The following is a 23,844-nucleotide window of genomic DNA, read 5'->3' as shown; positions in this document are numbered from 1 at the left end:
TATATATTGATAAAACAGTCGGTACCTTCACTATGAGACCTCCTTTACCAGTGGCAAAATATAGTAGTAGGTTTTTACCCTTTCAATTGGTACAAAAATTGGTACAACACCAATGGAGACTAGGCTCTAAGAAAAGCTGTTTCGGGTGTGGACCAATCAACTTCAAGGACAGTGCATATCGTTATCACTATCAGAGTTGCTTCTTTTTGTTTGCATTTTGACTGCTTGTGTTGTGGTTATTGCAAACATGACCTTTGTATAAAGGTGTCAGTTTTTGTACCAGATGAAAGGGTAAAAACCTACTACTATAGTCGATACCTTCATTTAGGGAGCGATCGAAGGAAAGAGCCCAGAGAGGAATGGGAGACGAGAAAGACCTGGTTCGGGACTCGTCAAAAAGTGGACTGGAGTCCCACCAATCCGAGCCGCTGCTACGAATGCGGCACAATCACTAAGGATTCATAAACTCCAGTCCGAGCGGACCCACAACCACCACACTCCGTCTTTCCGCGTTTACCAATTTACCCCCCCCCCTCCCCCCGGTTCGGATAGAAATGAACTCGCTCTCGCGCAGAACGACTTAGAATATAATAAGCATTTGAGGCTTAAAATTGGTAACGCGGTAATGTATCGGTGAGCGCGCTGCGCTATTAACCCGGTGAATCGAGTTCGATTCCCGTTCACGGCCAACACCAAGGGACGCTCATCTGAATCGGTTCTGGGCCTCCCCTAGGTCGACTCGGCTTCGAATGAGTGCCTGTTGCCGATGTGTAAACATCGACACTGGGGAGACAAAGGCGGTCGGGCGTGGTGCTGGCCACCCACCCCCCTCGTGTGTCGTTCCGGCCTTCATAGGTTCTACTCGCTAACCGCACTTGCCCCAACAGTCTTTTGAGGCTACACGGGGGATCTTTGTCTGTGTTGTATTGTAGCAATCCAGCACGATAATGATGAGTTCGTATGAACTGGTAATGTGAGTCTGGATAATCGCCCGAGGAAGCTGTTTGTAATCACCAGGGAAACGTCGTAAACTCGAAATTATAAATGTTGTGGGTTTACTCTCCAACACACCGGTGTGCTGAAAGTCCATAACGGTTACGTTTCTTTAAGTGACAAACCTTACTAATTGGCTGTGTGTCGGGTGGTGGTGGGTTTAACGACCCATAATTTACGAGGTCTAACCACACAAAAAAAACTTGATTATAGAGTGCATTGTTTGTGACAATTATATTTAAACGTACCATTCATTGTTTTTATTTTGATTGTTACAAGCCGTCTGCGATCATTGATAGGATACATAATACACATACACACAGAGACAACATGCGTTATTAGTATTACTACTACTACCCATGTATAAGTTTATAGACTGTTGGGGCAAGTGCTGTTAAAGCCACCTTTGCCTCCCCAACGAAACCAGGTACTCGTTTAAGGCCGAATCTACCCAAAAGAGACCGTGGACGGGAATAGAACTCGGGAGCCGAGGGTGAGTGGCGGAAGAGGTGGAGGATTGAGTTGTGGGATCAAAGCGGACTCTGAGAGAGGGGCACCTCCTTGGAGGAGACGGAATTTGGTTACAATGAGAGCGAGAGCTGACACACGCGCACACATACACACAAAGACAAAGATCCCCCGTATAGCCTTTTAACAGAGTGTTGAAGCAAGTGCTGCTGCTCGCTTACAGCAGCACTTGCCGGCACGGTACACGATGACCAGCACCGCGCCCGGCCGCCTTTGTCTCCCCAGTGTTGACGTGTTCACACCGCACCAGGTACTGATTTTAATGCCGAGTCTACCTAGGGGAGGCCCAGATGCGGTTCAAGATATTCGTCACCGGCCATGGCTGTGAGCTCGGGTTCGTATCGCTAACCACTACACCATCGTTCCCCACGCGTACACACGCGTACACACATACAAAGACGTCCATAAACATGCACACACACACACCGTACACACGTATACACACGTATACGAACAGCACGCGAACACACACAGAACCCCCGTATAGCCTTAACAGACTATGAAGGCCGGAACGGTACACGAGGGGGTGGGTGGGCAGGACCACGCCCGACCGCCTTTGTCTCCCCCACACCGCACCAGGTACTCATTTCGAAGCTGAGTCGACCTAGGAGAGGCCCATGACCGGTTCAGATAACCGGTGTTGGCCGTGAGCGGGAATCGAACCCGGCGCAGCGCGCTAACCGCTACACCACCGCTCCCTACAAACGCGTGTGTACACACACGTTCACAAATATCCCACACAGGCACAGACACATACGAACATGTACAGACGCAAACAAAGGCAATGATACACCGTAAAGCCTTTAAAATACAACTGGGGCAAGTGCTGCGAAAGCAGACACGGCACACCACACACACACGCGCTCACACACACAGACACACAGATCCACACACACACGCGTACTCACACACACACAGACACACACACGCGCTCACACACACATAGACCCACACACACACGCGCGCTCACACACACACACAGACACACACACACGCGCGCGCGTGCGCACATCGCTCACGAACCTCACATTGACAATGACGTTCACAATAGCAGTGCAGAGGAACCGAGGATGAATGCTTACAACCGACAAACAAACACCACAAGCACACGCTGCTCAACTAGCGGAACCAACTAACGACACACCTATAAGATAAACCAACTGGTATCGCTAAACATAACCCCTCGCTACGAAAGCCTGCACCGCTCGTAACATCGCGCAAGACACTCGCTCACGCTGTACCGAACAATGCGACACGTTTTTGTCTTCTTGGTTCTTTCGGTAAAGTCACGTAGAAGAGAAATAATAAAATAATAAAACATAATCAAATAATTCTCACGACGTTTCGGAGGCAACACAAGCTTCCGTCTTCAGGTGGATCTTGATACAGCTATCGTGCTGTGACGGTTACACCTGAAGACGGAAGCTTGTGTTGCCTCCGAAACGTCGTGAGAATTGCATTTTAATGTTTTATTTTTATTATTGTATTATTTCCCTTCTACGTGACTTTACCGAAAGAACCAAGAATATGAATCCCTGCAGTCACGAAAGCTTTAAATCGACACGTTTTGTTCTTCAAATATGCGCGCCGTGAAACAGGGCCGTTGCCCGAAACGTCGCCCAGTGTGTTTGTGTATTAAGGCCACACACACACACACTGTTATTATTGACGAATGCTGTTGTGTGTGTTGTTGTTGTTGTTGACTATGATTGTGCACCGCTGCCAACGCCGCAGCAGCAGAATCACCATCATCACCGCCAAAGGCAAATGTCCCCCGTGTAGCCTCAACAGACTGTTGGGGCGAGTGCTGTAAGCGGAGTAGCACCTATAAATGCTGGCATTGGCAACACTAGGGGGCTGGTGGCCGGCACCACGCCCGGCCACCTTTGTCTCCCTAATGGCGATGCTTACACACCGCACCAGGTACTCAATTGAGTCGACCTAGGGGAGGCTCCACACCGGTACAGATAATCGTCACTGGTGTTCACAATGAGCAGAAATCGAACTCGGGTCGCTGGGTTTGTAGAGCCGTGCGCTAACCGCTACACCACCACCGAACACCACCGCCATCAGCACGATTCTGTCTCAAAACTATAGATTCTACTCCGATGCGCATTGCCCGTCCGCGCCGCCGTACGCCGCGCGCGAGCGAGCGACACGCGGATTCATTTCATCCGGAGCTGTCCGGGGCAGAGCTCCGGAAATATTCTCACCACCACCACCACCACCACCACCACCGGGTGCCTAGGCGGGTAGAGGTGTCATAGGCGACACACAAAAAAATGTTCCATGATGAATGAAGCGATCACGTCTCCTCCCACTCGTCACGGTGACACTCACTCGCTCTCTCTCTCTCTCTGGCTGTTTCGAAAGCGGCTTGCGGGCTCGCGGATGAGCGCCTCTGCGCGCGAAGCTACCGTCGTGTTCAAGATGCGGTAGTAGCCCTGGCCAATTTTTGTTGTTTTGTGTTTTTGTTGTTTTGTTGTTTTGTGCGTGTGGCGATCAACCACCCGCCCGCGCGAGAAACTCGCCGTCGTTACAAAGCAGATCGACGTTGACCTTGGGACGCGCTGCGGATGAGACGAGGCAAATTCGCCTCGCGTTGGGAACCGCTCGAGTGGGAAACGTTCCTTTCGCTCCGTGCGTGGCGAGTGCAATGGGGAGACAAAGGCGGCCGGGCGTGATGCTGGCCATCTCCCCTCCCTTCCCCGTTAGCGGTAGTGTAGTGGTGAGCGCGCTGCGTTACGAACCCGGCGATTCGAGTCCGATTTCTTGCTCATTATTTGAACCGGTTATCTGAACCGGTTCTGGGCATCCCATAGGTCGACTCGGCCACAAATGAACTCCTGGTGCGTAAACATCGCCACTGGGGAGACAAAGGCGGCCGGGCGTGGCTGCTAGCCACACCACCCCCCGCCCCCCCCCCTCGTGTGCCATTGATGCTGCTACTCGCTAACAGCCTGTTCTGGCTATACGGGGGGATCATTGTCACGCATGAATGTGCGTGGTTTAGACATGTATGTAACAATTGTACTTTTAAACCTAAGTAACATTGTACATATTTAGTGTGATTTATCGTATGTGCTTGCTATGTATCAGGTATGCACCACATTTATATGTGGTGCATGTCGTATGTGTCGTTGTATATATATATATTTCTATGTGTATGTGTGTAAACGCGTACGTGTACGCCAATTGTAAAACGCATGTCGAATCAATATACGTTGATGCATATATGTGTGCACGTGTGTGTGTATAAAATGTCCTTTATTTTCAATCGTACGCAAGCGTGCATGTATATGCTCGCTTGCAGCACTTGCCCCAAAAGTCTGTTCAAGACTACACGGGGATCTTTGTCTTTGTGCACCACTTAGACTCATATTGTGCATGTGCTTTATAATGTATTTATTTGCGAGCATAATATTACCTTCAATGTCCAAATTTATATATATACACCGTGTATTAATACATATAAAACGAGCATCAGTGGGTAGGCAAACAGCTGTTGTCTTGTGACGGATAGACTCAGCCCACCCAGCCGCCATAGGAATGTGGAATTTCCACCACCGGGCTCGGCGGGTCTGTGAACCAGACGATGGGGGCACCAAAGCCCTAACTTGTGTCTCGCTTACAAACGCGTTCACCTTACGATGCACAGGTAAAGGTGTGTCTTTTGCCTACGGCGTGACGGCCTTCATAGGTGCTGCTCGCTAACAGCACTTGCCCCGACATTACGCCAAGGCTATACTGGGGGAGGATCTTTGCCTTTGTGGATAAGATGAATATTATTATATTATTTTTATTATTATTATTCTATGTAAGGTGGCAATCGCGTAGTTTAATATACACGAGGCTGAACGCTGCATTGATACTATTATTCCTATTTTTATTATTTTATTATTTTTCTATCTCCGTGACTTTACCGAAAGACCGAATAGAACCATGACTATGGTTCATGTAACTGTTACCGCTCTTTTAAAATGCACTGCCCGATGAAGGCCTGCCCCTCGTCCAACACGCGGTGGAGGTCACGGACGTTGCTTGGTCATACTTCACCACCCTGGTCGGGGCGGGTTGCCCAAAGGGGTAGAACCCGGAGCGGATCAGAGATCGCCCGCTAACCACTGCACCACCGCTCCACCCACCACGACACTCCTCTATAACCCAATGAAAATAAACACGACTGTATGGATATCTCCACACGTGCATGTGTGCGCACGTGTATTTAGCATGTGTGTACGTATTCATATCATATGCACTGTATGTATTGACGTAGGTACAGTACAGTGTGGAGGAGCGGTGGCGCAGTGGTTAGCGCGCTATGCTGAGAATCCCGGCGGCCCGAGTTCGATTCCCGCTCGCTGGACAACATCCGTGACGATTATCTCAACCGATCCCGTGTCTCCCCGAGGTCGACTCAGCCTCAAATGAGCACCTGGTGATGTGTGTAAACATGGCGTGGTTCCGGCCACACCCACCCCCTCGTGTGCCCTTCCGGCCTTCATAGGTGCTGCAACTCGCTAACATGCACTTGCCCTCACAGTCTGTTGAGAGGCTATACGGGGGACCTTTGTCTTTGTTCTTTATAGCCCCCCACCCCCGAGGAGATGGAGGGATGCGATCAGCTCGTGTCCTTACGAGGGGTGGTCTGTCATCGTTTGCAGGATTTGCGGCTCGATAAGCAAGGGCTTCATCCAGCAGTGGATTGAACTTGATGACGAAGCTGATGACGACGTGAGCACTCGGGTTACCGCACCCTCTACAAGACGCCAAGCGGCCAGCAACAAGCGGCAACACCAACACAGTCGACAGGGAGGCCAAAAAGTCAGGACGCATAATTAATTTTAACACTGGCGTTATTAAAACACTTTCATCGTTTAGGCTTTAAGTTAAACATTTTTTGTATCATCGTCGCGATTCGCATCTATTTTTCGCCTTCATGCTTTTTTTGATGATATTTAACAATTGAAAGGAATGTATCTAAATACGAACGCGTTGTATTGTTTTTTTTTACGTATTTTAAATCGACAGCTGTGATCTTTCAAAGTAAAGTTCTACGTGAATTGCAAACGATAATTCATGGCCCACTCTGTATATATAAAATCCCCCTATCTTTAAATAAATAAAAAGTCCTAAATTCATTTCAAAAGAGAATTAATTGCATGGGTGAACCTTTAAATGGATGTCTGTTTGACCATTCGTTACAATGAATATGAGAGCCCTGTGTGTCCTGACTTTTGGGCCACCCCTGCATGTATGCTCGTGTCGGCTAAAGCAGCCGTCTGTCCTCCCGCGCGTAGCGAAACGGTCACACATCGAGTCCGTACTATTGCAAGCATACAAAGTGCAAAGATTTCTGGGTTGTAATCTTTATTTTGTTGTTGGTATATATATATTGTATATATAAAAAAAACAGATGCATAATGATGATAATACACACGCGCGTACGACCACCGTGCTGGAAATATATCTACACGCGCGCGCTATGGGTCTACATGCAGCATGCATAACGTGTGCGTGTGTTAATATGCGTGTGTGTGTGTGTACGAATGTGTGTGTGTGCGCGTCTGCATGCGTATGTGCATATTTGCATGTGCGTGTACGCATGTTTGTGTGTAAAAATATGCGTATGTATGCAAATATGTGCATGCATGTTTATGCATGGATACGGCTGTGTTTCTGTGTTTACGATTGTGTATTTGCACGCAATTGTTGTTTGTGTGTATGCTGCGTATTTATGCATGTATGCATCGGTGTGTACAAGTACACATAAGTGTGTGTGCGTGTGTGAATACGCGATAGTGTAGCGGTTAGTGCGCTGCGCTACGAATCTGGCCACCCGGGTTCGATTCCCGCTCACGGCCAACAACACCCAGTGACGATTATCTGAACCGGTTATGGGCCTCCCCTAGGTAGACTCGGCCTCAAATGAGTACTTGGTGCGATGTGTTAAAACATCCGTCGCTAGGGAGACAAAGGCGGCCGGGCGTGGTGCTGGCCCACCCACCCCCTCGTGTTCCGTGCCGGCCTTCATCGGTGCTCGCTAACAGCACTTGCCCCGACAGTCTGTTAAGGCTGTACGGGAAATATTTTAGTACATTAGTGTGTGTTCATGCATGTGTATGTTCATGCACGTATGCATGTACGCATCCGTGCGCTCATGAGTATACGTGCGTGTGTGTATGAGTGTGTGTACGAGTGTGTGTACGAGTGTGCGTGTGTGTATGTGCGTGTGTGTGTGCGTTGGTGTTAATACATACGGAGTTGTTCAGGCGCCGGTTGTAAGATCATCCATCAGACAAATGATGTCTCCCCGGTCTTCTCCCTGAACTTGATGTTGCATCGACATCTGTCTAAGTCCTGTCCTTTGTCTGTGTGTTGTGTATCTATCTCTGTGTCTTTGTCTTGGTGTGCGTATACATGCATGTGTGTGTCCATGCATGTGTGTTTTAATATATGGATGTGTGTGTGTGTGAACGCGTGTCTATTTGTATGCATGCACGTGTGTGTGCATGTATGCACGTGTTTGTTTGTGTGCATGTATGTTTTTATATGTATGTATGTGTGCATGTGTGTGTTCAACCTAGAAAATTTACCGGAGTATTAACCAAATGTGAAGAGAATAAATACGAACACAATAATGGCATTGTATGACAGACAGTTATTCTGCATTATAGAAGCCGAACGATATACCAACTTAATAAACTAAACATCCTTTAACCTACAACCGCAGACCTGCTTCGTCAGCCGAAACATATCCATTCATCTCAGCGACCATTAAGAACTTGGGCGCATATTGTGCGATTAACGCAAATCAGTCGCGCAGCATGTGTAGTGCCGTGCGGCGTGTTGTGTGTATATATATACGTGTGCGTGTATGCTGCTGTTGCTGTGAGTGTACAACATACACTACAGCTGGCTACAGCCTCCCCCACGCGAGCACAGACGCTACCTCGACACATTTGACTTTCCAACTCGCTGTACACGGAACACAAGCGGGTCCATGGCATATACCTTCGGAATCGGGGGCAGTAAATACTTACCCCACGTATCTGATTGGGGGGGGGGCGGAGAGGGGGCTATACCCCCTCCCCCCCCCCTGACCCCTCCTCCCATCAACAAAAAAAAAATCCCGGAGAAAATACTAATAACTATTTTTTTTTATTTCACCAATGTATTCTCTGCTGGCCGATTGCCGCTATTAATTGTGGCGAGTGATGAGCGTCTGCGTTGTTGTTGTTATTGTTGTTGTTATTAGAATGATAACTGCATAAGCAACCCAGCTCTGAGAGAGAGAGAGAGACAGACACACACACGGATCGAACCGGTAGAACAGCAGACACCACTTACACTCTCGGGCCCCCATGCAACGCTTCGATAACAAATCCATCGTTGGGGAGGGAAGCTTCCATCACGATCTTTCTCAGCTTTTTGAGAACCGATGGGGGATGATGATGGGGGAGGGGGGGGGGAGAGAACAAAAAATGTCGGAGTAAAAAACTAAAACAACAGGGAGAAGAGGTAGTGGAGGAGGAGGGCGTGATGGTGGCGATGGTTGTTGTTGATGATGATGATGAGAATGAATGGTGGATTGGTTATGGAGGGGAGTGGAGGAGACTTGGGGAAAGAGACGGCCAGCCTCACTCGCGCACCGCTGTTGCTACTACTGCTGCTGTTGCTACTGCTGCTGCTACTGCTGCTGCTGTTGCGACTGCTGCGGTTGCTGCTGCTACTGTTGCTACTCCTGCTGCTGCTGTTGCTACTGCTGCTGTTGCTACTGCTGCTGCGACTGCTGTTGCTACTGCTGCTGCTGCTACTGCTGCTGCTGCTACTGCTGTTGCGACTGCTGCTGTTGCTGGTGGTGGTGATGTTGCTGGGACGTTCGCCTAATCGAGGCTGTGCGAGTCTCGCTTCACGTGTCTCGCATGCAGAGAGAGAGAGAGAAGGGGGGGTTTCTCTCTCTCTCTCTCATACCCCCCTTCCTTGTTAATTTTTGCTCATTAACATTGAACCCAGGCACGCCGGAGTTGGGGGGGGGAGGGAGACGGGGAGGAGGGCGGTGGAGGGGTAGTGGCGAGGCAGGGGGTGGTGGTGGTGGTGGCTGGCTGGCTGAGATGTCTCTCCCGCGGGGGGAGACGGAGAGAGAGCGAGAGAGAGAGAGGAGGGGGTGGTGGTTGGAGGTTTTGGGAGACGGAGAGAGACAGAAGGGGAGGGAGGGAGGGGGAGGGAGAAAAAGCCAAACGAGAGAAAATGCGGCGCTATTATTATAACAACATGTATATCGCTATAACCGCACGTGGTAATTATAACAACGACGACGAGAATGAATCTCGCGACATCGTTGCCGGGAGGGTGCTGACACTGCAGGCGATGGGCCGGCTCCATCGCTGAGAGCTCGGGGAGATTCGCCGTTCCTCCGTCGCACGCCGTCCTGGCTACAGCACCACCCGTGCCACTCCACTGCTGGATGATGACACCGTAGTTTGTCTCGTCGCGTGAGTTGTTTGACCGCGCTTCGACCGCCGTTCCGCTGCTCGGCGAGACTTTCCTTGGTCGATTTAAACAAAACAAACGCAAACATTTCGGAGGCCGGCATTGGCTCAGGCGTGCGTGTTGGCCCCAGGGTTCATGTCGCAGCGCGCTCACCAGCTGCGACGGCCGTTCCCGCGAGCGGCGATGCCGCGGTGGCAGATCCACGCGCCCGCCTGCGGATCGCGTCTGGAACGCCGAAGACAAAACCGTGAGACCGCCACCCACCCCCACGGTCACCACCCCCCACGGCCGCCACCACAACCACCGCCACCACGTTCACCACCACCACCACCCCCACCGCCACCGCCGCCGCCACCACCACCGCCACCACCACCCCCACCGCCACCGCCACCCCCCGCCACCACCGCCACCGCCACCACCGCCACCACCACCACCGCCACCACCGCCACCACCACCACCGCCACCACCGCCACCACCACCACCGCCACCACCGCCACCACCACCACCACCCGTGCCGTGAAGGTCCAAATACGCGCGCCTCCAGACGGCTGTGGCACAAACGGCAACCCCCCCCCCTTCACTGCCAGAGCCGTTACACATAGCCCAGCATAGCCCAGCATAGCCCAGTGTAGCCATCATAGCCCAACATAGCCCGGTGTAGCCAACATAGCCCAGTGTAGCCCAGTATAGCCCAGTGTAGCCCAGCATAGCCCAACGTAGCCAAGCTTAGCCCAGTGTAGTCAGCATAGCCCAGTGTAGCCCAGTATAGCCCAGCGTAGCCCAGCATAGCCCAGTGTAGCCCAGTATAGCCCAGCGTAGCCCAGCATATCCCATCATAGCCCAGCATAGCCCAGTGTAGCCCAGCGTAGCCCAGTGTAGCCCAGCATAGCCCAGTGTAGCCCAGTATAGCCCAATGTAGCCCAGTATAGCCCAGTGTAGCCCAGCATAGCCCAGCATAGCCAGCATGGCCCAGCATAGCCCAGCATAGCCCAGTGTAGTCATCATAGCCCATCATAGCCCAGTGTAGTAAGAATAGCCAGAATAGACAGCCCCGCACCACAGTCACTCACGCAGCAGCCTCCCTGTCTCACTGTCACGCTCACAGGGAGCCCCCCCACCCCGCTGCCCCTCTCACCCCCCCCCTCTTCCAAAGCCCCCCCCTCCCACCACTCTTTCTACCCCCACCACCACCACCCGTGGCCCCGCGCGCCGCATGAATAGCAGAGGGTGGTGATGTTGGCGTTCACGATAGGAGGGACGCCATTGGTCAACGCAGCTTCGACCAATCCCACAGAACCCCCCCCCCGTCCCTTTTCATCATCAAGATCCACCCCCCCCTCCCTCCACCCCTCCCTCCCTCCACCTCCCTCTCCTCCTCCCCCTCCCTTCTCCGTTCCCTCTCTGGCTCTGTGTGTATCCCTCTCCCACAGACAGCCTTTAACCCCAGACACCCCCCACCCTACCCCCCCCTACTCCACCCCCCTCTCCCTCCCACCCCCCTCTCCCTCCCTCCCCCTCTCCCTCCCATCCCCCTCTCCCTCCCACCCCCCTCTCCCTCCCTCCCGGACAGCCACAATGGGGAGGAGGACTGGGCCACTCTCATATTCCATGCGACGCACGGACGGACGGACGGAGGGAAGAGCGCCGTCACTTGTCGCGCCAGAGCCTGGCCGAGGCCACGAGCGAACACAATGGGAAGTGAAACCCCTCCGCGGATCTTTCCCATGCACCCCGTGCCCTGCCACCCGTGTCACCACCAAAGACAAAGATCCCCCGTATAGCCTTTAACCCACTGTTCGGGGAAGGGGGAGGGCAAGTGCTGTTATAGCGAGTAGCACCTAATTAAGGTTCCTCTGCACGGCACACAAGCGGGTTGGGGAGTGGACAACACCACGCACGGCCGCCTTTGTCTTTTACGCACGAACATCAGGTTACTCATTTGAGGCTGAGTCTACCTAGGCGAGGCCCGGAACGGGTTCAGATAATCGTCCCTGGCGTTCGTGGTCCTCTATCCCACAACGACCACTGCCAATACTCGTCACATCACAATTAACTCCTCATCCACTACCACCAATACCAACCACTACCACATTAACCATCACCACCACATCATTAGCACCATCACGACACCCCCTTCCCAAACAGCCACCACCACCACTCTCTAACCCGAACCAAACTCAATACCACCACCACCTCGATCACCAACGCTATCCACCACCACCATAACCACCACTTCTCTACAATTCACTGCCACAACCACCACCATGTCCCCTCCTGCCCATCCACGTGCTCACGGCCACCATCATCACAATTACACCACTCCCGATCACAACCACCACCACCACTACCACCACCTATCTCAATCACCACCACCACTACCACCACCTACCTCAATCACCACCACCACTACCACCACCTATCTCAATCACCACCACCACTACCACCACCTATCTCAATCACCACCACTCCCGATCACTACCACCACCTACCTCAATCACCACCACCACTACCACCACCACCTCAATCACCACCACCACTACCACCACCTATCTCAATCACCACCACCACTACCACCACCACCTATCTCACTACCGCCACTCCCGATCACAACCACCACTACCACCACCTATCTCAATCACCACCACCACCGATTTTATTCACCACCACTGCCACCACTCCCTATCACAACCACCACTACCACCACCAGCACTCCAAAGCACAACCAAACAAAGACAAAGATCCCCCGTATAGCCTTAACAGACTGTTGGGGCAAGTGCAGTTAGTAAGTAGCACCTATGAAGGCCGGAACGGCACACAAGTGGGTGGGCGGCCAGCACCACGCCCGGCCGCCTTTGTCTCACCAGTGACGATGTTGACACACCGCACCAGGTACTCATTTGAGGCTGAGCCGACCTATCCATACACCCACATCCCATATCAACACACACCGATAGACACTCGCGAATCATGAATACTGACTAAGTTTAGCACGATTAGAGATAATATGCCTTACAAACATATATATATTATCTTTCCGGAAGCTTATTTTTTTTGACAGGTCTATTTTGTGATTGAGCCTGTGTTTGTTGAATTAAAATAAAACTGACCAAGAAAATCAAGAAATTATCAATGACACACTACACATTCACATCCATCCTACTCAAACCCACACACAGACAAAGATGCCCCGTGTAACCCCCCACGGACTGTTCGGCAAAGTGCTGTTAGCGAGCAACTCCTATTGAGGTCGGCCCGCGCGTACTCGGGGTTTGTGTGGGCAGAACCACGCCCGGACGCCTTTGTCTCCCCAACCCACACCGGGTAATCATTTGAGGCCGAGTTGACCTAGTGGAGGCCCGAGACCGGTTCAGATATCCGCCCGCCACTGATGTTGGCCCGTGACCGGGAATGGTGCGCTAACTGCTGCGCTACTACACCCCGCAGACAAAGATCCCCCGTATAGCCTTCAGAGACTGTTGGAGCAAGTGCTGTTCGCGGGCAAACACACACACACAGTACACACTCACATGCGCACAGACACACACACAGCACACGTCTCCCCGAACTAAATCACCTTCTCTCTCACACACACGCACGCCCATACACACGCACGCACACACCCCCCACACACACACGCGCATGCACAATCACCACCACACACTCGGCTCCCACCTCCCTCCCTCCCTCTCTCTAGCCGCCTCCCCACCCGTCTGATCACCCAACCCCACTCACCCGCCCTACCCTAAAGCAGCGCCCCCCCCCCAACAGAAGAAATTACCATCCCCTACCCCCCTCTCGATCTCTCCCAAACCCCTACCCCCTCCCTCCCGCATCCCCATCGCTCCCTCCCGCCCCTCTCCGATTCTCATCCTCACCAACTATTGCATCTCTAGCGTAGTTAGCGCGTAATGCCAGCCGCACTCCCCTCCCTCTCTCCTCCCTCTCCCCTTCACTCTCTTCCCTGTCGCTCTCCCACGACCTCCCCCACCACCACCACGTGGGAGTCGGGGGGGGGGGTCTGGGGGGGGGGCGACTCTCTCTCTCTCTCTCCGAGGCCGGCCGCATTCGCTCTTCCCGCTGGGCTCGCCGAATGTTTTGCTGGCCCCCGGATTCCCGCCTCCGAGGCCGCAACAAAAGAGTCGACGACGGGGGGGGGGGCTGTTCCCTTGCTCCTGCTGCTCCTGCTGCCGCAAGCCGCTGTAGTCTCTAACGTCGCCGCGCCTTGAGTTTCAGGGCACGTATGTGTGGGGTGGTGTGGGGTTAGCCGGGGGGGGGGGGGGTGGTGGTGGGTGTGAGAGTGGTGTGAGAGTGGCGTGAGAGTGGTGAGAGAGAGAGGGGGGGAGAGAGAGAGAGCGCGGGGCGAGTTTGGTCGAGCAGATTGAGTTTGGTGAGTTGGTGCAGCGAACGGGTGAGTGAGCGGTTGTCTGGATGTTACCGCTCATGTATATTCTCTCTGTCTCTCTCGTTCGTTCGTTCATCTCCTCTGTCCTGCTCGCATCTCTCGCGCTCCCAAAGAAGAATAAGAAGGAACGAACGCAACCCTGGGATGACTCACGGGGTGGAGTGAGTGGGGGGGGGGTGGACATCTGATGGCACCCCTTGGTTGGAACATGCTGGAGGAGGGGGGGTGGGGTGCTGAGCGATGTTGGGAGCGGTTCACGGAGAAGAAGGGCAGCCGCAGCATGAAGGGAAGGACGAGGAGGAGGAGGAGGTGGGAGGAGGAGGAGGATGATGATGTGCAGGAGGAGACCGCGTGGCGAGAGAACACGGGGAGAGCGGCAAAGTGGAGAGGTTGGGAACGCGGTCGCGACCACATGAGCGAAGCGTCCTGAAAGCTCCTGATTACATTCCATTAATTGTTGCTGCTGCTACTGCTGCCTTGCTGATGAAATGTCAGAATGCCGAGTGATGGTGGAGACGCGGCCAAGCATGCTGCGTGAAGAGACGACGGTGGCGCGATGTTGACGATGATGCCGGTGATGGTGAATATGGTGATGGTGATGATGATGGTGGTGCTGGCGATGAAGAAGACGCGATGCCGTTGGCGATGCTGCTGACTACTACTGCTGCTGATGGTGATTCGCCGCAGCTGATGGTGCTGATGACTATGTTGAAACACCTTCGATGATGATGATGATGGTAGTGTCGGAGTCAATGAATGCGCTACATAAGAGTGGAATGTCATCTGAAGAGAAATCAGCGACAAGGAGATGCGGCTAATCTCGCCATGATCATCATAACCATTATTGCTACTTTCTGCTTATTTTTGTTATAATTTTATGTTAGCACGCATTTTTGTTGTTGTTAAAGGGAACAAGCATATATTTTTTTATTGTTTGATTTCTTACAACCTTTCTGTTATCAACTTCATCACAATACATCGGCACCGTGGTGCCGGTGGTGATCATCATTATCATCATGGTACGAGTTACTACACAAGTATTGGAAGTCAACTCGTGCGGCCGAGATACGAGAATGGATGATTGTCCAGTGGTGCCTGTGGAGATGCGCCCGAAAGTTTCGCAAGACGTCTCAAGATATCGTACGACCCTAACGCAGAGAGATTGGATTTATTAATTCGTCGAGGAGGAAGGAAAGACGTCTCCGCTTTGCTGCCCACAGTTCGCAGTCTCTCCACCGCATCAACTCTCACTCCGTCTCCTGGCACACAGTAAGTGTGCGGGTCGCACAACATCCACACACACACCCACACATGCACACACACACCCACACATGCACACACATCATACACACACACACATCATACACACACACATCCACACACGCACCCACACGTGCACACACATCATCCACACACATCCACACACACATCCCACACACGTGCACACACATCCCACACACGCACACATCCACACACACACCCACACGTGCACACACATCATACACACTCGCATCCACACACACATCCACGTGCACACACACATCCACACGTGCACACACACATCCACACGCGCGCACACACATCCACACACGCACACACAGTCACAATCGCACACTCACACATGCACACACATGCACACACCAACAAACACATTCACACATGCACACACCAACAAACAAATTCACACACACACACACACATCCACACACGCACACACATCCACATACACACACATCCACACAGTCACAATCGCACACTCACACATGCACACACTAACAAAGATCCCCCATATAGCCTTAACAGACTGTAGGGGCAAGTGCTGTTAGCGAGCACCTTTCACACACGCACATCTACTTTGTACGCGAGTACATACAAAATATAAAGGTCCCCCCCTACCGTATAGCCTCTCTTATTCTACAGACAAGTGCTGTTCGCGAGCACCTACCTACGTACAAAGACAAAGATCCCCGTGTATATAGCCTCAACAGACTGTTGGGGCAAGTGCTGTTAGCGAGCACCTACACACAAACGTGCACATACATGTGCAGACATACATCCACACACGTACACACACACGCACGAACGCGTGTACACACAGATAAATACAAAGATCCCCCGTATAGCCTGAACAGACTGTCGGGGCAAGTGCTGTGAGCTAGTTCCTATGAAACCCAGCACGGCACACGATGGGGTGGGTGGCCGGAATCACGCCCGGCCGCCTTTGTCTCCCTAGTGGCGATTTTCACACATCGCGCCAGGTTAGTCATTTGAGGCTGGGTCGACCTAGCGGAGTCCCGGTACCGGTTCAGATAATCGTCACCGTTGTTGGTGGCCGTGAGCGGGAATCGAACTCGGGTCACCGGGTTCGTAGCGCAGCGCGCTAACCGCTGCACCACCGCTCCCTACAGTCGACCTACAAACACACACACACGCGTGTGCATACACACCCATGCACACACGCTCACATATACACACTGCGTGACATAATGATGGCATCGTAATGATCGTACACGTGGACAAACACAGCCCCCTATTGTGTCAACCCACTGCTGGATGAGTGCCTTCCTACATCGGCGGAGGTTCCTTGACCAAACGTAACCGCGTTCAAATGATGATTGTCGGTGCTGTGTGTGTGTGGCCGGCCTTCATAGGTGCACGCTAACAGCACTTGCCCCCCACAATCTGCCCAGGCTATACGGGGGACCTTTGTCTTTGTGCGTGTGTATATATCTCTCCCTATAACATTGTTGAATGCCAGCACGGAGATAATAGTTGGCGTGGCCTAGACAACGCACGGCCACCTTTGTATCCCCAGTACTGATACTATTTGCCGCACGCGCCACGTGTTTCCGGCCTCGAGTCGCCGCGCTCTCGAGAACAACGGCACTTGCCCCAGCAATTCCGTTCGTTGAAGGCTACACGGGACCCCTTTGGCTTTGTTGTTGTTATGTATACGTGATATTACTTCGGAGGGCAATGTGGTTGTGGTGGATGGGGCTTACAATCATCATCATTGTAATGCCCTTGGCTTACGGCAGAAAAGCATCGCCGTGTCTCGAAACTCGTGGACAATAGGGTCATGCTGGCACATTGGGATGTGAGTGAGTGGTTGGAATCACCCGTGACCTGAGTTCGACTCCCGGTCACGGACGAGACAGGGAAAAAAACCCCACATCTTAACCTTGAAATCTTCGATTGAAGCGATGAGTGTATAAAAAATAAAAACATCAGCATGAGATTATAAAAAAAATATATAAAAAACATCAGCCTGTGTGGATATTGGAAGGGAGTATGTAATGTCTGCCTATCTATTTAGTATTGTTCATTGATATAATAATGGTTGAAATCCCTGTCATTCACAGTGTACTTACGGAGTGTTTGTGTGTGTGCGTGTGTATAGTCTCAGCTCAGTATGTGTAAATATACACTGCATAGACGTGTGTTCGTGTGTGCGCATGTACGTGTTCTTGCATTACATGTGTACCCACATGTGTGTACTTATATATACATGCATGCATGTGCTATGTGTTGTGTTTGTATATGTGTATGTATGTATGCCTATGCTGAGCCGCAATGATGCTAGCTAACTGCACTTGCCCCGAATGCCTGGAAGGGCTACACGGGTGTCTTTTGTCTTTGCATGTGCAGGCTTTGTGTATGCAAGTATAAGTACAGTACGTAATGCGTGTACAGTACGTGTGCATGCTTGTATGTACAGCAGCCTATGTGCACTATATCACAGAGGATATGTGTGTACGTACGTGTGCACATATATGTACGTATTTTGTATGCATGTGTTTATGCTGGGATGTATCAATGGGCATGGGCAACAACAGTTATTTTAATGGTCTAAACTATAAGCCTGCTGTTGCACCGTACACGCACACGCCTCTGTGTGTTTGCACGTGTCTTTGTGTATATGCACGTATACACACACACGAGGCGAATTCTGTATAGCATGTGTGTACAGCAAAGGTCTGTGTATATGGGGAGCGGTGGTGGAGCGGTTAGCGCCACGCTGCGTTACGAACCCGGCCACCCGAGTTCGATTCCCGCTCACGGCCACCCAACACCGGTGATGATTATCTGAACCGGTCCTGGGCCTCCCCTAGGTCGACTCAGCCTCAAACGAGTACCTGGTGCGGTGTGTAAACATCGCCACTGGGGAGACAAAGGCGGCCGGTCGTGGTGTTGCCCAGCCACCCTTCTCGTGTGCCGTGCCGGCCTTCATAGGTGCTCCTCGCTCACAGCACTTGCCCCAAAAGTCTGTTGAGGCTATATGGAGAGCTTTGTCTTTGTCATGTAACAACCTTATGCTATACACACAGCCATGTGCATTGCCTCCAGCGTGTGTAATAAAGTCGGCTGTATACTCACCTCACGCTAACATATACTAAACATTAAGGTCTCATTTATATAACTGTACACGCATTTGCATTATATAACAGCCCTATCCTGGTATCCAACTTGCGTCAGCAGCTACAGCGGAGAGTTGTACAGCATAGTCAAAACTACACGTCATACAACCTCGTCCACATGCAATATTTAACACGATTACTAATCATTATCATAGTGATGATGATGATCGTGATGATGATGATGATGACATCGTCGGTTCGTGTGTGTGTCGTGTGTGTGTGGTGGTGGTGGGGAGCGGTGGCGCAGTGGTTGACGCACAGCGCTACGATCTCGGCCATCTTTTGAGTTCGATCCCCCTGCCGAGAGGAATATTTCCAGTGTCGACTGATCTTTAAAACCAGTCCGGTCCCACCCCCCCCCCCCCCCCCCATTTAGGTCTACTCAACCTTAACTCAGTACCCAAGGTGCGCTCTATATAGATCGATCTTCAAAACAAACACACGCACACAAAAATCAGCAGTGGGAAGACAAAGGCGGTCGTGAGTGCGCGGTCCTGTCCACGCCACTCGGGGCGTTGGTCATTTAATAGGTGCTCGCTAACAGCGCTTGCTACGAGGCTTTATGCACCTAGGGCCTATAGATTGGGTCTTTGTTATTGCAATAAGTACAACGTGAGAATTACTGGGCTAGAATAGGAGGGGGTGGTGGTATTAAGATCCTGAATATTGTGAGTCTGCGTGAACGATATTCAATAGCTGGCTAGTTTATTATTATAAGTGAACACTGTACGCGTGTGCGTGTCTGTGTGTCTGTGTGCGATCATCAATCAGTCGTGGGGGAGACAAAGACGGAAGGGGCATGGATTGTCTGAGCCACAGTCACTCCACGTGCTCAGTGTGCCGGCCCTTAATAGATGTTCGCGAACAGCTCTTGACCCACCGTGTGTTATGGGCTATGCCATGGGAGGGGAGATGTATCTGTGTGCGTGTGTGTGCTGTACAGAACATTATTTTATATTTGATAATTATCAATAAGAGGGAGAAAAATGCGATACCGTCGTTTCGGCCGACGAACCTTTTTCAGGAAGAATGTATAAACGTTGTTTTTTTATGTACAGCGACAGATTAGCTTAATGGTATTTATGTGTAACGTTTAATTACTGCGTAGTTTGTGTTGTGATGTTGCTGAATTGAATGCTGTAGTATATATAAGCTATATACACTGTACAGGCCTAATATTCCCATGCACAAGAGTGTCACAATCGATATAGTTTGACGGTTTCTACCGGTGGTGTAGACAGCATCTATGTTACTGACTACATTGTATTCATCTCTCACGCACCTTTTGTGCGAATACAAAATATAGAGCGACTTTCTATCGGTTGAAACTAAATAATCTAAAATGTATAATTTTGCTTGGAAATTATATTTCACAAATGCATATTAATTGTTCGAAGCAACGTAATTAATAATGTAATAACTTAACACGTAGATTATGGATGTATGCTGCATTTGATGTTGCAGTCAAAACAATTAATTCATAGGTTTATCAATAATTTAAATGTGTGTGTTGGTCCGTGTGTACACGGAGATACAGGATACAAAATCACTTGCTGTGTGCATCATAATTAAACATTTTACGGGGTTTATTTTTTTATCAGCTCTGATATTATCCCCGACAAAATTCTCACAATGTGTGATGAACATTTTTACCTGTAAACGTTGCGTAAGGGCAAAATTTACATTACAACGACCGTATGGACGACGATTAACCCCAACATTTCACTTTGGTCCCATTATAAAACGTGACATTTACCCCCCAAGCACAAAGATATAATTTCACATTTGTATAATGTATGCGTGGATCTGCAATGAGCCCTTGACATTTATCGCCAGTGAGTTTAGGGGGTGGTGATTCTTGGGCAGCGGTAGCCTGGTAGTTGACGCACTACGCTCGAACACCCAACAAGCCGAGTCCTGGGCCTCCCCTAGGTCGACTCAGCCTTTATTTGTTTGTTTGAGTGTGGGAACTTGACTACTGGCGAGACAAATGCGGCCGGGCACGGTGTTGGCACGTCAACACTTCCTCGTGTGTGCCGTTCCAGCCTTCTTAATAGGTGCTCGCTAACAGCACTTCTCCTGGCAGCTGTTAGAATGATTTACGGGGCGTTGTGGTGGATAATTAACGTAAGTGATTAGGATAACATCGAAACGACGGAAGCGATTCTCAGAATAAACAGCGTTCGAGATCACTCCAGTCGAGCCAACACGTAGGCCTAAAAGTTAGGCTTATTGTAAAAAAAAATTATTCCCGTAATTTTTTCCACATTGGGGGGGGGGTTGGGGGCGGTTGCGATTCATCACCACCACCATCATCGTCGTCGTCGTTATCGTCACCGTCACAATCATCATCATCATCGTTGAACGATCAGGCGCAAAGGGAAGAAGTTGACGAGTGAATGGGGATCGACGCGCGGGCAAGGCTGCCGCTGCTTCGAGCCAAACCGTCCGTCGCCAACGCTGAGATCGCCCTTCGCTCAGCACGTGACCCGCTCGTATTTCACACGGCGGTGATTGGTCCAGAAAATGTGTTTTGTGTAGAATATCCACGCTGCGATGATTACCGTTCTATTTTCTCATTAATAGCGTCATCATCAGCAGCATCGTCGTCATGAGTACGACGTTTGATCGCCGTTCGCTCAGCACGTGACCCGCTCGTATTTCACACGGTGGTGATTGGTCCAGAAAATGTGTAATATCCGCCGGTGACGATTCATCCGAACCGGTCCCTGGCCTCCCCCTAGGTCGACTCGGCCTCAAACGAGTACCCGGTGTTGTAAAACAATCGCCACTGGGGAGACAAAGGCGGCCGGGCGTGGTGCTGACCACATTCCCTTCCGTGTGCCGTGCCGGCCTTCTTCATCGGTGCTACTTCGTTAACGGCACTTGCCCCAACAGTCTGTTAAAGGCTACACGGGGGATCTTTGTCTTTGTGTGTACAGTGCGTGGAACTCAGTGAACTGCCGCTAAGAAATTCAACAGTGATATTTAACGTTCTTAAAAGAATTAACCTTTACATTATTCAAGTTATATTACAAACGTGCTCGGGTAACCACGCCCCCCACCCCGTACTTCTTGACTATGAAATTCAAACGTCCCGCGTCGTATTTAACGAAACGAGCGATCTAGCCGCAATAGAATAAAATATAAAATCATAGCGCTGATTAACAGATTGTAATATTTTCGTGTTTTATATAGTAATTCACTTGTGACAGGAACGTGGTTTCAGGTGAATACTGTACATCGGACGAATAAACACAGACTCTTGCAATTATTCAAATCGGGAAGCAATTTGCAAAATGTAATTTAATTGAAACAAGCTTTCGTCGCATCAGAGTTTCACAGAAACAAAGAAGTTTAACCATCGTCAAACGCACGTCCAAGCGTACGCCATGTAGTTGTAATGTTTTGCAGCGTCTAATTATCAGAGCAAACTTGCTCTCATAGCAATTAACAAATAAATGGAATAAAACTCAACACGTTTCTCAATCAACTGCCCGAGAACACGTGCCATGATTATGGGCCATCTCCCGAAACGTCGCCTATTATATATTTTTTTCTTTTAAGGCCACACACACAAGTTTTTTGGTGGTGATGTTATTATTATTGACGATTGCCTTGAGTGTGGTTGTTTTTGACTGTGCACCACTACCAACGCAAGCAGCAGCAAGACGATTTTGAGTTTTGAGAATATCACTCCTGCGCCGTGCCGGGAATCAAACTCAGGTGCGCCTCGCTCGTAGCGAAGTGCGCTAACCGCTGCGCCACTACTCATCTCGATCTCGATCTCGCACGCATCGACATAAATCTTGCGGCGGGAATCAGAGACCCCCCCCCCCCCCCAAAAAAAAACCCCCGAAATCACAGAAATTTCTACCAATTCATTTGCACGCGGTTTTTGCTAATCGCAATCGGTTGCGTTTTTTTTAAATTCTGGAGGGAATAGGAGTGGAGGGGGGCAAAATGGGCAGTCCGCTCCCCTCCCCCTAGTTACTTAATTAATTAATTGCGTTGACGTCACGCACTTTACCCACGGTTGAACGTAATCAGACACAATCCAACAATCAGACCCTCCAACAATCAGGCAATCAAACTATCAGACAGGCAAACACTCCAACGATCAGACTCTCCAATCAGGCAATCAAACAATCAGACAAACAATCCAACAATCAGACTCTTCAACAATCAGACAATCAAGCAATCAGACAATCACACGATCAAATTATTAAACAATGAACCGCACGTGTGAAAGGGAACGTCAGCTGATTCGAGTCGCTTTCTGCATCTTGCGATCTCGGCCATCACGATCATCACCATCTTCATCATCATCACCATCGTCACCACCATCATCGCCCTGGTCGTTCGATCTATCTCGAACGCTTCTTGCCACACGTTGGCATCGTGTTCCCTCCTTCATCCTCCTCCTCCACCATTCTTCCGTCCTCATCTCTCCTCGTCTTCCACGGCGCTTGCTTCCGTAGCATTTCCACCTCACGTCCCCCTCTCCCGCTCGGTCTGTGTCCTCCTCCGTTGAGGCTGTGGGTCTCTTGACTTCGCAGGGCACCGTGAGAGATGGGGCGAAGGCTTTTGGAGCAGTGGATTAAACAAAGATTTGTAATTCTATTATTTTGGCATACAATGTGTTCGCGTGTTGTAATATGTAATATTAATACTTCGTATATTTAATACATACATCGTATGTGGTTACAATGCCATTGAGGACTTTCTCTCTCTTTGAGTCGTGCTCTTTCTGCAATGCCATGTCGATGATCTTTGCCTTAGTTTCATTTTAGCTCTGTCCGCGATGTTTTACTCGACAACATCGCACGAGATGATCTTCCCAGTTTCAATCCACAACCGTTTCAATTGTCTCCACTTAATTCGATGTCTCTTGTATGATCGTACGTTGAACTTCTTTCACACCGTACGTAGCCAACCGCGCTAAGGGCAACAAACTAACACAGGAAGCAGTTATAACAAAAAAAGAGTTAATGTTGCTGCACTCCATAT

The 23,844-nt window shown here is 50.6% G+C and overlaps 1 long non-coding RNA gene across 1 annotated transcript in view; it reads left to right on the top strand.

Annotated features, from left to right (window-relative positions):
• The first annotated feature begins 14,431 nt into the window (after positions 1-14,431).
• The window catches only part of LOC144734895 (uncharacterized), a 142,028-nt gene continuing 132,615 nt past the window's right edge, over positions 14,432-23,844 (top strand). Inside the window, exon 1 of the long non-coding RNA XR_013588561.1 lies at positions 14,432-15,685. This is a non-coding gene — a long non-coding RNA (uncharacterized LOC144734895). The remainder of the gene's footprint in view (positions 15,686-23,844) is intronic.

This window comes from Lampetra planeri, chromosome 53 (genome assembly GCF_965212315.1).
Source record: "Lampetra planeri chromosome 53, kcLamPlan1.2.h2, whole genome shotgun sequence".
Lineage (NCBI taxonomy): Eukaryota > Metazoa > Chordata > Hyperoartia > Petromyzontiformes > Petromyzontidae > Lampetra > Lampetra planeri.
The sequence above is the reverse complement of the archived record's forward strand: the minus strand, read 5'-3'. Positions and strand labels throughout refer to the sequence as shown.